Genomic DNA, 19,360 nt, shown 5'->3' with positions numbered 1-19,360 from the left:
CAAATCCTCGCCTCCTTTGTTTTACTTCCACACGCTTCGAAGCATAGAGTGTTAAGAATATAGTCATTAACTATTAGAAATTGCATAAGATTTGGAATTTTATCTTTTTGAGGTTAGCGGAAGTTTAGACTTAGAACTTAACTTGAATGTAAGCAAGAAAAATAAATGGTGGATTGCCTTTATTGTTAGGACATTTTCTTCAATTTATTGTGTTTCGGGATCAAACCCTCATGCTTCTCCTTAGTATAAATTAATGTATAATATCGCTTGTAACTAACAAAACAAACTATTTCTCATTCAATTGACGTGTTTACACAGTTAATATTCAAAGTTTTTTTTTTCTCAATTATTGAACAATATCTTTTAAGAACTTTCGATTGAATACTTTTTTATAATTCCTAGGAAATATAAAAACAAATGATTTCACACTACAAAATCATAGAGGGCTAGGAATATAGTCCTTCATTATTGGAGATTGCCTAAAGATTTGGAATTGTCTATTTCACCGTAATAAGGTATCAATCATCAACACTATCAATATCATCATTATATTATGGTGAAATCAAAATTCATATTATAATGAAATCAAACTAAACAAATCTTAATGATTACTTATTAATAATCTAATGAGTTGATTTGTCAAGGCTATCAAGAAGTCAAAGAGTCTAAAGCTCTGTCTAAAATTATGTGTCTTGGCCCAAGGGATCAGGGTTCACTCGGTCTCTCTCTCTCTCTCTCTCTCTCTATCTCTCTTTAGGCACTAAACTAAGCAAAGACAAAGATAAAAATTGGGAAGCAAGCACGGGAGAAGAGAGTAGTTACCCGCACAGGCTAGATCAGATTTTACTTCTGCAATTGTATTGGTTGACTTGACTACTTGCGCAAGTTATTCAAAATTTTATGGCGCTCCGAATACGAAGCTTCCAAGAAAACATCCAAAGAGATTATGAAAAAAAAAAAAAAAAAATTCAAATGAAGACAAATTAAAGCTAGCTGACTACTCACAAGTCACAAGTGCACTGTAGTGGCAAACACACAGTAGCCAATATTCCCCTTTTCCCGGCCTTACGCGTTTTAACTTTTAAGTACAAATCAGCAACCATGATGTTGCGGATTTTAAAATTTTCTTAAGTGTGTGGAATATGTTAAAATTCATTTACATTTATATTAATATTTACTTCCTTATATTTAATAAGGAACAAATGATACGTGTTATAGAATATAGAGTAAAGTACAAAAAACTACCTCAACTATTAGTGTCACGACACTTTCATACTTCATCTTTTAAAATTGACAATGGCATACCTCATCTTACGAATTTGTGTCAATGTCAGACCTCCGTCAGTTTTTCTGTTAATTTTTCTATTAAATGCTGACGTGGCTTAAGATGGGCTCCACTCCGTAGTCCAATTGGATTGAAAAATTAATAAAATAATAAAATAATATTTCTATTTAATATTTTTATCCCCAACAAATTCATCACCCTCACTAAATTTAAATCTGTAACCAAACAGCCCCACAATCCTCCTCTTCCGCCATCGCCACAACCCCAAACTCTCTCTCTCTCCGTATAGTTACACCACATTGACGCCATGACGCTTAACAAAACCCAACCCAACTTTTCCACCTCCGCCTCTAGCGTGACGCCTTCAGTGTTAAAACCTTTACCTTACTCACAGCCGCTGTGACATCCCCAAACAGAACAACCAGAGGTGGCGGTCACATCCCCAAACAAAACAACCAGAGGCGTCTTGTCCATCTCCAGACACTTCTCTGTTTTCTTTCTCATCTCCATTCTAGACCATCATCGTCCCCCATCGCCGTCCCCACTGCCTCTCTTCCCCTATTTGACTTTTCTGCCACTGATCCACTGCTTCGACCTCCCCCGTCGCTCCCGTCTTCTCTGTGCCGATCACTACCGCCATTCAAAACCCATCATCCAAAACCAATTGACACCAAAAACCCATTTCTAAAATCGAATTAAATTAAATAATTTATGGATACCCATCAATCGAAATCATCAGAAATCCAAAACCCATATCCCGAAATATTTCAAAAAGCTGTGAAAAGCTAGGAAAATATGTACTTGAAATCAAAGCTTGAATTTTTTTTCTTCAGGGGAAACAAAAACGAACCATCATTCAATAAGAACATGCAGAGAGGAAGCTTGCGCTTGAAGGCATCTATCTTCCTCATGGGATCTGGGTTTGGGGTGTTTGGGTTAGGGAAGACGAGAGGGGGAAGGTTGGGGGGATGGGTGGGAAGGGTTGCCCAGAGAGAGAAGAGAGAGAAAGGCGAGAGTGAGAGAGAGGAGAGAGAGAGATATGAGAGAAAAAAGGCGGTGGAGGAAGGTTGGGGGGACGGGTGGGAAGGGTTTCTGGGATTTGGGGGATGGGTTGAAGGGAGAGTGGCGGGGGAGGTCGAAGGGAGAGTGGCCAAGGAGGTTGAAGCGGCAGGGGAGGTCAAATGGAGAGTGGCGGTAGTGATCGGCCCAGAGAAGACAGAAGCAGGATAGGATCTGGGTTGGGGTGTTTGGGTTTGGGGAAGACAAGATGGGGAAGGTTGGGGGATGAGAGGGAATGGTTGCCCAGAGAGAGATAAGAGAGAGGCGAGAAAGAGAGGTGGATCCCATAATTTAATATAAAAAAATAATTTTATTTTTAATTTTTAATATTTAATTATTTTTTAATCGAGTTGGACTAAGGAGTGGAGCTCATCTTAAGCTACATCAGCATTTAACAGAAAAATTAACAGAAAAACTGACGGAGATCTGACATTGATACAAATTCGTAAGATGAGGTATGACATTGTCAATTTTACAAGATGAGGTATGAAAGTGTCGTAACACCAATAATTGAGGTAGTTTTTTGTACTTTACCCTAAAAACAAACCATATATGCTTTAAATCTCAAGCGGCATCTTTTGTCAAAATTTCAATCGGCATTTTTTGTCCAAATTAAAAGCTTTATAAGATTTGAGAAATGTGGGGTGTATAGAAAATATGAGGTGCATGTAGAAAATGTAAAGTGTATATTAAGAATGTGGGGTGTGAGGTATTATGGGGAAGTATGTGGGGGTTATTAAGATAATTTTTAATTAAAAAAGAAAATATAGGGTGTATTAAGTATGTGGGGTTTATGACACATCCCGACCCGGAATGTCCACTAGGACCTCAAATCGAGTTGTGCTGGCCAACACCTGGAAGGTGACGAAGCCATAAAGTGTGATAGTGCATAAAATGTGAATAAATTAAAACCTAAAAGTGCTTAAGTACACGAGTGCATGGTGAGTGGTTATGGACCCCCTTCACACGTGATACAGAGCATAAGTAAAGTACAGTAAGATAAGATAATAATTATACCATCATAAGAGCCACCTGAAACTGGGGAGTTACACAAGTCCTCGTCGATACGAAAATTTGCTACTAGAACCTGAAGGGGTGCAAAGTAGAAAGTGTGAGTGGGCAACACAGATTTTCAAAATCATTTCAATTATCAAAGGTAGTAACCTTTCGTCGCAAAACTTGTATGTTTCCAGAAAATCATACTACGTATATGTATGAAATCAAATGTATAACAATAGTAAATCCAAAAGTATACCACAACATAGCATCTCGTTAACAACATAAATAATCATGTGTTTGATAACCCATACTAGCACGCAAGTCGGAAGTCACCTATGGTGACGTATGATTGCACCCATATCTCCTTAATCAATGCTAGCAAATAGCTCAATAACATGCTAGCCGATAGCTCATCAATATGCAATAACATGCTAGCCATTAAGTCACTAGCCAATAGCCCAATAACATGCTAGCCAATAGCTCATCAATATGCTAGCCAATAGCTCAATAACATGCTAGCCAATAGCTCATCATGGCTAGCTCATCAACATGCTAGCCAATAGCTCAATAACATGCTAGCCAATAGCTCATCAACATGCTAGCCAATAAGCCAATAACATGCTAGCCAATAGCTCATCAACATGCTAGCCAATAACTCAATAACATGCTAGCCAATAAGCTCAATAACATGCTAGCCAATAGCTTATCAATAAGTATACCTGCACACGAGTCGGAACCACCTAAAGTGGTCTATACGACAGGTTGGGTGTAAATAAGTACGCTCAAGTGCTACGATCACATGAAGGCTGTGCGACGAATCGCAAGTCACTTATGAGTCGGAACCACCTAATGTGGTCTGTACGACAGGCTGGCACTAAATTTGGATCCAAGGTGAGCGTGTGGTGCGGGAGGTGAACGATCACGTGAAGGCTAGGCCCTGTCCTTGGGCGAGAGCACTAACACCGGGGTGCAGGTTGATGAGCTCTAACCACATCTCAACACAACATGTACAATTCATAGGCAACCAGTAGGACAAAGTTGGAGTTGCATAGAACATCAATATAGTCATACCATAACTCAATCATTTCCGCTAATACCATAAACTCACCTGAACTTACCTGGGGGTCATGCATTCACCTTTGCCCTTCAAAGCATTCACAATAATTATGTGCAAGTAATATACATATGGATATACCGTGATGCAATCTAATACTCAACCATGTCATAGCATTTTCAATTATATACATATATATAATATGGCATAAAATGCATAAGCTGTAACTCCCTACTCCCAAACTATTTATTGTCGAGGTAATCATCGGTGACAAGTCCAACTAGACACTAGTTTAATTAACTATCAATACTTATGATTCCTTGCTTAAATTTCTTGATTCTCCACACATTGATTTATAACCAACATTTAACCACCAACACATAAGGTTAAAACTCACATTTTACACCAATGTCCCTCACATTGTTCAATTCCCCAAACAAAGCTATTGTCTCAATTATTTAATCTCACATTTTGTATGGCTGCATCTAACGTCTCGTTAGACTGCCTACGTACCTTAAACAGGGAACAAACCATTCGTAGTTCATGCTAGTCCTCCAAAGCATTAACATAAATTATATGAAATTCAATTTATAAACGTTTGTGGAATTATCAATTATATATATATATATACACACACGATAAAAGGAAAAGACCCACTCACCTGGAGTCCATGCTATGATTCTCTAGCATGCACATCGAGGCGTCCCGAACGATTGGTGCCTAGAACAATTATCGAGTCAAATCTCAGAACTTATATCAGTAGGATACGTAATTCACATAAAGCAAATCATCAAGGACATTCTAAAATAGTTTGAGACCCATTGACCACAAGTCAACTGTTGATCAGGGTCTACAACCATGTATAATTCGATCCGGAAGATCCGTAGATTGGATTTTCGATCCATAACTTCTAAAGATTCACATTGTGCTTCTAAAACATCATACTAAAGTTTCATTATGATTCAACGGGTGGATCTTCGCCAATTGCCAAATCAAGTGGCGGTCAACGTTTTATTTTACGAACTTACAAATCTAATTCAGGAAGGTTCGTACATCAGATTCCCAATCCGTACATTTCTAATATCCTCAAATATTACATACTATAATGTATTAAAGTTTGGTGACGATCCAACGGTTGGATCGTCAATTCATGTAAGGACCTCTTAATGGCTAACTAAATGGTCAACTATGAAACTATATTAAACATCCTAATTTCACTAAACGGATGTCAAATATGGAATCGGGGCTTCGAAATTAGTCTAGGAAGGTCAGGTGGATTCTCGGCCCACGCGCCGCCGCGCGTGGTGGCCGGCCGCCACGGTTTGCCGGTAAATTCCACTATTTCCAAAAATTCTCAAATTTCACAGAAGTGACAATCTCAAAGAGAGAAACAACTTTCATACCTGCCACAAAGTCCAAAAGTGGACGGAAGATGTTAATTTTGCCCACGAAGCCAGTGGGTGCCTAAAGCTTCCAGGTGTCAATTCGTCTTCTACGGTGGTCCAACGGGGTCAAGGTTGGTTGGGTTTTGCTCCTGGGATGATGGGCTACAAAGCCCAAGTGGGCCATCGCTTTTCCGATTTGCCGGAAAATCGAAAAGAGTGGCTGGGGCACTGTTGACTTTCGTCGACTTTCGTGGCCTCCAACCTCCACATACCATGGTTAATCAAGGTGGTTCTTGGGAGTTTTGTAGAGGAGAATGAGAGCTTCAAGATGGTGGTGGTGGCGTCGAAAAACTCCACCGAAGTTGGCCGGAATTGGCCTTGGAAGTTGGGTGGTCGCGGTGGTGGCGTGCACGGGAAAGCTGGGAGCTTTCTCCTTTTTTTTTTTTTTTTTTTTTCTTCTTCTTCTCCCCTCATTTCTGATTGGTCAACCCTTCTTTTATTTTGATTGGTCCCTTTTCTTTCCTTAAAAACCGATTGGCTTCCTTCCCACAAAATGGGAGCTCAAATTATTTAACTAACTTTAAATAATAAATTTCAAACGTCTGTAACTATACCGTTATAATCTGGACTCGCAAACGGCTTTCGTCTATGCATTTGAACCAACGAGTACTACGAGAATATGCTAAAAGAATAAGTACCACATCTCTCAAACCAATGGTCAACAGAAGTCAAAGTCCTTGCCTCTAGGGCATTTTCGTAAATTCATGCTTTTAAAATTAATAAAAACATAAAATTAGAGACGGGTTGTCACAGTTTATTCAATAATTTGTGAGATGTTAATATAATAAGCAGTTGGCCTTTATTTTATCAATCTTTTTAGTATTTTATTCATTTTCTGTTCTTTCTGCGTGCCCTAGTCTTAATTTTATCAAATTTTATATTTTATTATTTTTTACTGCCATCTTTTACTCTCTCGTTAAAACTCCCACTTTTATATGTCCCACTTTCTTTTAACGTTTTTGTTTCCAAAAAACCAAATCCTCGTCTCCCTTGTTTTAATTCCACACGCTTAGAGGGCTAAGAATATAGTCATTAGCTATTATAAATCACATAAGATTTGGAATTTATCTTTCCGAGGTTAGTGGAAGTTCAGACTTGGAACTTAACTTGAAAGTAAGCAAGAAAAACATGTGGTGGATTATCTTTATGGTAAGAGCATTTTTTTAAAATTCATTATGTTTCAAGTTCAAACCCTCCTGCTTCTCCTTAGTATAAATTAGTGTATAATATCGCTTGTAACTAACAAAACAAACTCTTTCTCATTCAATTAACGTGTTTACACAGGTAACATACAAAGGTTTTTTTTCTCAGTTATTAAACAATGTCTTTTAAGAACTTTCTAAGAACTTTCGATTGAATACCTTTTTATAATTCCTAGAAAAAAATAAAAATAAGTGATTTCACACTATAAAATCATAGAGGGTTAGGAATATAGTCCTTCACTATTGGAGATTGTCTAAAGATTTGGAATTGTCTTTTTCAGCATAATAAGGTATCAATCATCAACACTACCAATATCATCATTATATTATAGTGAAATCAAAATTCCTATTATAGTGAAATCAAACTAAACGAATTTTAATGATTACTCATTAATAATCTAATGAGTTGATTTGTCACATTTATTGTCGAGGCTATCAAGAAGTCATAAGAGAGGCCAAAGCTCCACCTAAAATTGTGTCTTGGTCCAAGGGATCATGATACACACTCTCTCTCTCTCTCTCTCTCTCTCTCTCGGCACTAAACTAAGCATAGACAAAGATAGAAGGGTAAATCTCAGTATATTACCCTCAAGTTTTGTGATTTTCAACATTTAGTACATGATGTTTTTTTCGTCCCAGAGTCATACCTAAAGTGTTAATTTTGGGACATTCTCATACACCTGTTAGTCTGGCTGTTAAGTCTTCCGTTAATTGATGATGTGGCACCCATGTGGATAATGACTGGAAGCCACATGTCATTAAGGGGTCCACGTGGAAATTAAAAATTCAAAAAAATTTAAAATATTAAATTAATTAATTAAATAAATTAAATAAAATTAAAAAAAGAACCTAGTCTCTCCAATCTAATCCCAGGCTTCTTCCCCCACCTCTAGATTCTTAATTGACTTTGCGATGGAATTTGACTACCAGATCTTCCAGAAACCCTACCTTTCCTCTCATGATTCTCTCCAATTCCTCCAAGAACCACTTCTCTCTCTCTTCTCTATCTCCACCTCCGTCTTTTTCGCTCTTCTCCTTCTTCACTTTCGTCTCCGATCAAGCTCCTTCATCTTTCACCGGCGAAGAACTAGAAGCTCTTCCTCCTTCTTCCATTTCGGCTGTCCAGTGCCGATTAGCGCTGCATTTTCGGTACACTTAATTTTCTGGCAAAAGCGAGAAAGAGAAAAGCCCTAGGACCTATGGTGCTTGATCTGATTGTGGATTCTGGATTGAGGTTATAGTGTACTAGATGAGTACCATGGACGATAGAAGAGGAGGCTCATTCGTCCATCCTAGAATCACCGCCGCCTTGTAACGACCCAAAATTCTTAATTGGAAGCTAAATGTAGTGATAGGCCAAAATAAAATCATGGTTAATTTCTACGCTATTAACCGTAATAAATTTCTTTCCTTAAAAGAAATCTAGCACAATATTAAGTTTGGGTTATTTTATGGTTGCATCTAACCGTCTTGTTAGACTGACTACGTATCCTACGAAGGGATCAAGCCATTCGTAGTTCACATTATGCTTCTAGATCAACATACTAAAACTTCATTACGATCCAATGATCGGATATCTGCCAATCACGAATTCAAGTGGCGGTCGACATTTTATTTTAAGAACTTACAAATCTAATTCGGGAAGATCTGTAATTTGGATTCCCAATCCTTAAGTTCCTAAGGTCCTCAAATATTACGTATTATGATGTATTAAAGTTTGGTGACGATCCAACGGTCGGATCGTCGATTCATATCTTGACCAAGTAATGTATCGTAGTGAATTTAGGTTCAAACGATTAAACTACGTCATACGAATATCAAATTTGAAATCAAGACATCTGATTTAGCTTTAAATAGTATCGACGGCCCTCTAGCCACGCGGCGCCGTAGGTGGCCGTTGGCCGCCCCGACTTGCAGGAAAATTCCAACTATTTCTAAAAATTCTCAAAATTTACAGAAATGAAGATTTCAAAGAGTAGAGCAAACTTTATACCTGTGGCCAATTCTAATTTGACTGGGAAAGGCTCCAAATTGACTCGAACCTGCCGGAAACCTTAGAATTTAGTGACTTCAATCCGTCATCTCCAGTGCTCCGTCGCCCTAACCAATGGCTGGGCATTATTACTGAGGTTGAGGGGAGTCTATTGGTGGTAGTGGTTGCCCGAGTTACTTTCAGGTTTGGTGGATTGCCACCACCCATCGCACCCACCGTACGAGTTTCCACATTTTCAAGGCCAATTTCCCTCAAATTTGGGGTGAAATTGGTAGTAAGGACGATGGTTAGGTGTTTGATAGAGGTAGTAGGCTGTAAAACGCCCAAAAAATGGGTAGAAAACCAGTCGAAAGTTGTTGCCGACGCGGGTCGGGTCACGGGTCCTCAAAGGGATTTGATTCCCTCATTTTCTCTCTTTTCCCCTCCCTTCTCTTGTTTCTGATTGGGCATCCCCTATTTCTCCCATCTCTCCTTTCTCTCATTCCCTCTTCATCTCAACCACACACGTGATACTTCCATTTCTCCAGAAAATCTGGAGCCATCCAAGTTAATGGCAAAATAACTATTTTGCCCTCAATTTCAATCGCTAATAACTCATTCATTATAATTCCGTTTCATGAGCGGTTTTTGCCTACGCGCTCGTAGGATCGAACTCTATCCAAATATGTCAAGAAACATAATAAAATATATGAGGATAAAATACATCCTCATAAAATTATGTCTAGTCAACGAGGGACATTTTCGTCATTTCCACCTATCGATAAAAATTTTCCACATAATCACATATTTTAATTTTTTTTCAGGGTATTACATTCGACCCTCATTAAAATAAATCTCATCCTCGAGATTTGTACCCTCGAATAACGAAAAAGGAATCAAAGCTAATTCCACCATTCCATTTATAGTGAATAAAATCATAACCTCAATCTACGATTTTATTCAAGCCCCAGAAATAAATACTTCCACGAAGTAATCATTTATACTCAAGTTTCCTACCACGCTCATTGGTAGAATAAATATATGAAGTTCTAGCCATACACATTGGCAAAATAAATATTACATCAATCCATAATGCGCATTGGCAAAATAGATATCACAATCATTGGTAAACCACTTACCATCATTGGCTATACGTAGCCATTACCACGATTCTTCCTCAAAATTTCTAACCACAATCACTGGCGATATCAAAATCAAAAATTTTTGCCATTTTCATCATTGGCAAAACAAATATCATAAATTCAAGCCGTAACCATCATCGGCCAAATAAATATCGAAGTTCTAGTGTCACATCCCGGCCCGGGGCGGATCACTTCCCGGGCCCGCTCCACCACCGTAGCACGATATTGTCCGCTTTGGGCCCCGACCACGCCCTTACGGTTTTGTTTCTTGGAACTCATGTATATAGGTTTTACGGCGAGGGGTTAGAACTTATTTATTAAATGGTTTTCGAAAAGCTTTGTTTTTGCCCACTCACGCTTTTGTTTTGCGCCCCTCCAGGTTCTAGTTGATTAGCAGGTTTGGTGGTTACCCAGAGGGCTTTACCGGCATTTCTGACAGACGATCACCAGCGTAGGGTCACCTTCGGGTGTACTGTTGTCGCATCATTTTCTTTTGGACTGCTTTAGGCGTTATGCGCTGAACTTTGCGTCACACTTACGCTTGCACCTATTATCATTTCATGTAAAATCAGTTTTTATTTATTCGTGTTACTATTTCCATTCTTATTTTATTAGCTTCCGCACTATGCACATGGCTACGTCACTTCCACGTGACGGCCAACATGCCCTGATCTTGATCGAGGTGTGTCATCTAGCCATAATCATAAGTGGCTAAATATATATCACAATTTCAAGCCAAACAATTAAAATTGGCAAATCAAATATCAGAAATTCCAACCAAAATCATTGGAATTTCCAATCATAATCACTGGTAAATTCACTTACCATTATTGGCTATACACAGTCGTTACCACGATTCACCTTCAGAACTCGTGTGCCAACATAATCTAACCTGATGACCGGTCCCGCGACTGATTACCCTCACTTCAATCTAACCACAATAGCACGAAGTAGGGTAACGAGAGTATCCATTTAATCCTACACCCCATAACCAAGTGCCTTGCCCCACAAGATATGGTACAAGTCCGGCCATGTAGGCCTCCAGAGGTTTAGGGGATTGAAACCCAAGGCAACATGCTACGCCCCTCACTCCTAGTGCCTCTCAATCCATGAGTGTCCATTTTCCAACAGTTATACCACATAGAATATCCCACAGGAGTAGCCCGTCCGTATAACATCCTCTGAGGGTTTAGGGGATCGAAACCCAAGGGAATCTAACAGTCCCTTTCACTCTCAGGTCATCAAAATCATCAATGGTACCTTCATTCACAATCCACAGGAACCTGCACTCACAATCCAACATGTGAGTGATTCAAAGTATATATATGTATCTCACATAACCATAGAAATTATGAAATATTGTAGCCACAATGCAACTTTATTCACAAAAATTATGAAATCTGGCAATCACAATACATATGCATTTCACATAAATGCCTCATTAATGGTAGAAATTATGAATAATGCAATATCAATGCAAATCATAATTTCCATAGCACTTTGTTCACAAAAATTATGAAATAATGCATTTACATTGCATGTCATAATTCACAACAATAAGAATTTAAGAATATAACAAATTTGGAAGTAGGATCGTTCGCTCTGATACCACTTTGTAACGACTCAAAATTCTTAATTGGAAGCTAAATCCAGTGATAGGCCAAAATAAAATCATGGTTAATTTATACACTATTAATCGTGATAAATTTCTTTCCTTAAAAGAAATCCAGCACAATATTAAATTTGGGTTATTTTATGGTTGCATTTAACCGTCTTGTTAGACTGCCTATGTACCCTATAAAGGGATCACGCCATTTGTAGTTCACATTATGCTTCTAGATCAACATACTAAAACTTCATTACGATCCAACGGTTGGATCTCCGCCAATCACGAATTCAAGTGGCGGTCAATATTTTATTTTAAGAACTTACAAATCCAATTCGGGAAGATCCGTATGTCGGATTCCTAATCTGTAAGTTCCTAAGGTCCTCAAATATTACATATTATGATGTATTAAAGTTTGGTGACGATCCAACAATCGAATCGTCGATTCACATCTTGACCAAGTAATGTATCGTAGTGAATTGAGGTTCAAACGATTAAACTACGTTATACAAATATCAAATTTGAAATCAAGACATCTAATTTAGCTTTAAATAGCATCGACAACCCTCTGGCCACGCGCCGCCGTGGGTGGCGGTCGGCCGCCCTGACTCGTAGGAAAATTCCAACTATTTCTAAAAATTCTCAAAATTTATAGAAATGAAGATCTCAAAGAGTAGAGCAAAATTTATACCTGCGGTCAGGTCCAATTTGGTCGGGAAAGGCTCCAGATTGACTTAAACCGGCAGGAAACCCTAGAATTAGGTGGCTTCGATCGATCACCTCCTGTGCTCCACCGCCCCAACCAATGGTTGGGCATTATTCTTGAGGTTAAGGGGAGTCTATTGGTGGTAGTGGTTGCCCGAGTTATTTTCAGGCTTAGTGGATCGCCAACATGAACCCATCGCACCTACTGTGCGGGTTTCCACGTTTTCAAGGCCAAATTCCCTCAAATCTGGGATGGAATTGGTAGATAGGACGATGGTTAGGTGTTTGATAGAGGTAGTAGGCCGTGAAACACCAAAAAAATGGGTAGAAACCCGTCGGAAGTTGTTGCCAACACGGGTCGGGTCACGAGTCCTCAAAAGGATTCGACTCCCTCATTTTCTTTCTCTCTTTTCCCCTCCCTTCTTCTGTTTCTGATTTGGTAGCCCCCATTTCTCCCCTCTCTCCTTTCTCTCCTTCCCTCTTCATCTTAGCCACATATGTGGCACTTCTATTTCTCCAGAAAATCTGGAGCAATCCAATTTAATGGCAAAATAACTATTTTTCCCTCAACTTCAATCACTAATAACTCATTTGTTATAACTCCGTTTCACGAGCAGTTTTCGCCTAAGCGCTTGTAGGATCGAAATCTATTCAAATATATCAAGAAACATAATAAAATATATGAGGATAAAATACATCCTCATAAAATTACGTCTAGTCAACGAGGGATATTTTTGTCATTTCCACTTATCGATAAATTTTTTCCACATAATCACATATTTTAAAATTTTCAAGGTATTACACACCCCGACCCGACTATGGCCACATCAACGTCCCAAATCCGCTCCCCATTTTTCCGAAACCCTGCCCTATCTCTTTCCTCCAAGCCTCCCCCTCTGCTTTCTCAGTAACTCACGCCTCGCGCCGCCGGACTCCTCCACGGTTGGTTGTGGTGATGTCTGCTATGGAGAGGTTGGAGGATCTAGGTTGGAGAGAAGCCTGTGATTGGATTTTTTTGGGTTTGGGGTTTTGTCGACGGAGAAGATGTTGCAGCGGGAGAAGAGGATGAGGTGATGGTATGTAGTTGGTGAAGGGGGTTGGTGACATGAGAAAGGGTGGCTCAAGTGGGCAGGGGTGGAGGGGATGGAGGGATGGAGGGTGGGGAAGGCAAAGGGGGTTCTGTTTTTTTTTTTTTTTAAATACTTTTATTTAATTAATTATTTTAATATTTTGAATTTTTTTTGAATTTTTAATTTTCACGTGGACCTCTTAATGACATGTGGCGCTCAATCATTGTCCACATGGCACCACATCATCAGTTAACAGAAGACTTAACTGGCAGACTAACAAATGTACGAGATTGTCCCAAAATTAACACTTTAAGTATGACTCTGGGATGAAAAAAACTTCATGTACTAAATGTTGAAATCACGAAATTTGAGAGTAATAAACTGAGATTTACCCAAGATAGAAATTGGGAAGCAAGCAAGGGAGAAGAGAGTAGTTGCCCGCATAGACTAGATCAGATTTTACTTCTGAAATTGTATTAGTTGACTTGACTACTTGCGCAAGTTAATCAAAATTTTATGGCGCTCCAAATACGAAGCTTCCAAGAAAAATCCAAAGAGTTGATGAAAAAAAAAATCAAATGAAGAAGAAAGACAAATTAAAGCTAGCTGACTACTCACAAGTCACAAGTGCACTATAGTGGCAAACACACAATAGCCAATATTCTCCCTTTTCCGGCCTTACGCGCTTTAAGTACAACTAAGCAACCAAGTATGATGTTGCGAGTTTTGAAATTTTGTTAAATATGTGGGATATGTTAAAATTTATTTACATTTATATTAATATTTACTTCCTTATATTTAATAAGGAACGAATGATACATGTTATAGAATATATTAAGTCGTTCATATAGTTATAATACACATAAAAAATATTTCGTTTTCTATGTTCCAACTTTTCACATTATTATTCAGTACTTCACTATTCTTTCTTTTTTACTGGCAAAAAGATGATTTTCTTGTATCATGCATAGGATTTTACAAATAGATCAAAACTAACATGCAATATAGAACTTCTGCTTTTCACTTATTGAGTTATAATTTAAGCTTGAGAAAAGCATTCCATGAGCTGAAAAAACATAGTTAAGAAAAAGAAAGAAACTCGGTTACTTTGCTTTTATTACTGGTTGTGAATTTACTCAGAATACCAATGGCATGAAACTGTATTAAATTCATGAATTGTATAACTGGAAACAACAAATGAGAAGGTTGTTTTCTTAAGAAATATAATTTTTTACACACCCCGACCCAGAATATCCATTAGGACTCCGAATTGAGCCATGATGGCCGACACCTGGAGGGTGACGAAGCCATAAAGTATAGTGATGTGGAAAATGTGAATGAATTTAAACCTAAAAGTGCCTAAAGACAAGAGTACGCTGTGAGCGGGAACGAACCCATTTCACGCGCGATGTCAGAGCATAAGTAAAGTACAATAGTGTGGGTAAGGATCATACCCTTAGAGGTAAGCTGCATATACTGAGATTTACCAAGAATCCTCGTCGATACGGACTTTCAATAGCTAAAACCTGAAAGGGCGCAAAAACAAGGGTGATTGGGCCTGAAAATAAAGTTTTTAATAAAAACCTTTTTGAAAACGTTATAACCCCTCACCGTAAAACTCGTATAATTTTCCAGAAAATAATAATACATACATATATAGGAATAATGCTCGAGAGTAGTGAAAACCGAGTATATGCCATGTCAAGTATCTCAGTAATGAAATAAGTAAGCCAGGTGAAATAAATCAATGTAAAATGATATGATAGTCAAAGTCACCTAACGTGACCTATACGGCTGAACCTATAGCTCATTAACCAATTCCTACACATGAATCGGAACCACCTAATGTGGTTTGTACAACAGGTTGGGTGTAAATAGATACGCTCAAGTGCTACGATCACGTAAAGGTTGTGCGAAGTATCGCAAGTCACCTATGAGTCGGAACCATCTAATGTGGTCTGTATGATAGGCTAACACCTGCTTTGGATCCAAGGTGAGCGTGCGGTGCGAGAGGTGAACGATCACGTGAAGGCTAGCCCTGGCCTCGGGCGGAGCACTAACACTGGGGTGAAAGATAATGAGCACTAAATGCATCTAAACATAACCATACACACTGCAATTACTATCATCAATATGCACTCACTTGAAGCTTACCTGGGTGTCCGCAGCATCATGCAATAATATGCACATCTACTAATGCATATACTAAAATGTAATGCAATTGACATGACATTTAAAAACGTAAATCCATTTAAAACTGTTTATGGGAAAATGGAAAACATATATACGTATATATAGAAAACCAAAAAGCCCACTCACTTGGAGTCCGCGCTACAACTCCCTAGCACAAACATCAAGGCGTCATGAACACTCATTGCCTAGAACAATTATCAAATCATGTCTTAGAATTCTTATCAATAGAACATACAACTTACATTTACTATTCGAGAAGATCCGTACGTCAGATTCCCGATCCATAAGTTTCTAGTATCCTCAAAATATTATGTATTATAACTTATCAAAGTTGGGTGACGATCCAACGATCAGATCGTCGATTGCTATAATAATCAAGTGGCAGACCTTAATGGAACTAAGTTCAAATGACGGAAATTCGCCAATTGGACTTCACCAATGGAATCAGGGTATTCAAATTTAACCTAGGAAGGTCAGGGGACGTCTTGGCCCACGTGTCGCCGCAGGTGGCGGTTGACCACCCCGACTCGCCAGAAAATTCAACTATTTCTAAAAATTCTCTTCACTGAAATGAAGATCTCAGTGAATAGAGCAACTTTCATACCTGTGACTAAGGCCAATTTGGGCGGGAAATGTCTCAATTCCACGAAAATCCACTGGAAACCCTATAAAGGGTGTGCTTCGATTCATCGACTCCAAAGCTCCACCGCCCCAATCACCAGTTGGGTCTTGTTCCTGGGTCCAAGGGAAGGCTAGTGGTGGTGGTAATTGTAAGAAATAGTTGCAGGATTGGTGGATCTCGAGCAATGGCATCCGCGGCACCCACGGTTATTTCCTTTATGAATCTCAACCATTTCGTGTCTATTTTAACTAGTAATGGATTTTGGGGTGTGGTGCTGAGGTTTGGAGGTGGTGAATGGGTGAAAAACGCTTGAAAAATGGGTGAGAATCGTCGGAATTTACTTCGAACCCAGAGGCACCACCGGTCGGATACATGGGTATACGGGTGAAGGGGATGGAGGTTTGGGTTAGGTGCCACTCATCTCTCTCATTTCCCCTCATTTCCTTCCCTTCTAATTGGTCACTCCCTCTCTCTCTTCTTTCTGATTGGGCGTCCTACCCCTCCTTTCCCTCTTTTACTTTTCATCTCCACCGCCCATCCTATTTTTCTTTTAATCTGGGCCACACACGTGGCTCTCCAGATTTTGCCCCAAAAATCTAAAGTCTTCTAGAAAATATTCAAATTACCATTTTGTCTCTATTTTTATTCGCCCATAACTTTTTCGTTATAACTCCTAATTGCGTCCCGTTTGAGCCCACGTGTCCATAGTGACGAGTACTATGAGGATATGCTAAGAAAACAAGTCTTACGTGACATAACACGACAGTCAACAAAAGTCAACACTTTGCCTTGAAAGGGCATTTTCTTAAATTCACTTATTTCATCAACAAAAGTCAACACTTTGTTTCGAAAATGTGCAAATAAAAAGCATGTTAAAAAACCTGAAAGCTAGCGAAGAAAAGCAGCATCATCCCATCTGCCCCATGTGCAAGATAATGTTTTCATATTGTTAAATGTTTTTCTGTTGTCCTTCCCTCCGTCCGAGCATCATTCCACGTTGAGCACCGGAAAAAGAAAAGTGACCAAACGCTACTCCCAAGCGCGTTTCTCTATCATCTCATACTGCTACCCTCACTCTCTCACCGCCCTCCAAGCCTCCCACAATGAATGAAACCATTTACTTGGGACTAAGGACGAAGTTAGAGACTTGCATGGATGGGGACATTCTCAAATAACAGTGTCATAAATTAAAAAGTTAAAAAATGTACTCAACAGAACACTTACATATCTAGAAAAATGTTTTTTTTTTCATTATAAATTTAACATGGACACCAGCAACTCCCTTATAGAAATAAAAAAACAACTTGAAAAATTAAAGGCAAATGATTAGATCTAATACTCTCTTGATGAATTCCAACAAATTGAATTGGGGTTCAAATAAATTGGCAGAAATAAAAATAATGCATTCAAATACATGAACAAAAGATATTAGAACAACAAAAATCATGAGAATTCAACTTTGCAGTAAACTGTGGATCCCAAAACAAAAAGAATTATCCCTTCTCTATTTCCTTAGCTAGCCACCACTCTCCAAATTCCTCAATCCCTTGTATCTCACAAAGAGAAACACATTCATGTCCATTTCAACTCTTAAAACCGAAAGAAATGTTTGGGTTTCTTACCCAAATCCACCAATTTGAATCAAATCTCTGCAACATAGATGTGCAGCTATCAATGGTTCTTCCGCGCCTTTTTCAAATGAATTTTTGTAGTAGAACAATAGAACCAATTGTACAAAGGGTAAAATTGTTTATCAATACCATTTGGCATCTGCATCCAAAATATTTAAGAAATGAACTTAGGCCTCGTTTGATAGCTTGGATTGTACTGATTATTTCTATCAGATAGGATAAATAGCCACTGGATAGTACTGACTAAATTAGTCGAACGTTTGGTGCAGTATCAGACTAATGATCGTATTATTTATACTGTGTTTGGTACTGAACCGAATAAGAAAATGGAGGTTACATCATTGATATAATCTCAATCAGTTCAATGTAAGTTACCTCATTGATAGAAGGCAAGTCATTAGCTGCCAACACAACCTGCATAATAAGATGCAATCATGTGAAAATGCTCAGCAAGGCAACTCATTCACAAAGCATTCATAATAAATTTCATGCCTATTGTTATTTGGCAGGAAGAAACAAGTTCGGAAAATACATGCTAAAGAACCAGATGCATTGAACATAACAACAAGATTTGATAATAAACCTGTGTCCCACGCCAGAGTAATTCTCTTCCAAATGGTAAAATACCCAAAATAATACCAGAAATATTTACAGACTTCTAGAAATATTTACTATAACTTATCAAATCCCACCCTCCATACGAAGCCACTCATCGATTCACCAACCAAAATTAAAATCCCATATTGAATATTTTCAATGGTAACAAACCAACAGGCTCCTCGTCGAAGCCCAAATCCGAATTGCAATCCCCGTTCTCGTCGGAGCCCAGCTCCCTTCCTTGTCAGAACCCAGATCGGAAGAATTCGAATCATCATCTTCCTCCTCCAACCCATGGAAGGTTTTGTTGTCACTTGTCAGAGATCGAAGGCGAACGGATGAGGTGGGAGGTGTGTGTGTGTAAGGAGGAGCGAGGAACAGAGAGAATAGAAGAAGGCGAAGATGAACTTGGGATCCAGACAAGAGAGTGCAGGCGATGTGAGAGAGTGGAAGGAGAGTGCTGTGAGAAAAGGAGAGGGACGAAGAAGCGATAGAGAGGGACGGAGTAAGCGAGGAGAGTTCTACCCGACTAAATTATCTGAAGGTTTTGGTTGGGATAAACAAGCGGGTGGGAGGTGTATAAAATAAGTGGGCCCGGATTAAATAATCCGGTGCTTATTTAATACGAAGCTCACCAAACACTCGTTTCGTACTATGAATACTATCCGGTGCTTATTTAATACGAAGCTCACCAAACACTCGTTTCGTACTATGAATACTATCCGGTGCTTATTTAATCCGGGCCCACTTATTTTATACACCTCCCACCCGCTTGTTT

At 38.9% G+C, this 19,360-nt stretch overlaps 1 protein-coding gene and 1 long non-coding RNA gene across 5 annotated transcripts in view; both read right to left on the bottom strand.

Annotated features, from left to right (window-relative positions):
• LOC137722102 (disease resistance protein Roq1) overlaps nt 1–19,360 on the bottom strand; it is a 53,001-nt gene that overhangs the window by 7,757 nt on the left and 25,884 nt on the right. The gene's annotated exons all lie outside the window — the stretch shown is intronic.
• On the bottom strand, nt 17,706–19,247 carry LOC148696853 (uncharacterized). Its single transcript, XR_015962796.1, has 2 exons — nt 18,361–19,247; nt 17,706–18,124 (listed from the first exon to the last, which is right to left on the bottom strand). It is a non-coding gene; the product is annotated as an uncharacterized LOC148696853 (long non-coding RNA).

This window comes from Pyrus communis, chromosome 5, assembly GCF_041283825.1.
Source record: "Pyrus communis isolate YQ-2024b chromosome 5, ASM4128382v1, whole genome shotgun sequence".
Classification (NCBI taxonomy): Eukaryota; Viridiplantae; Streptophyta; class Magnoliopsida; order Rosales; family Rosaceae; genus Pyrus; species Pyrus communis.
The sequence above is the reverse complement of the archived record's forward strand: the minus strand, read 5'-3'. Positions and strand labels throughout refer to the sequence as shown.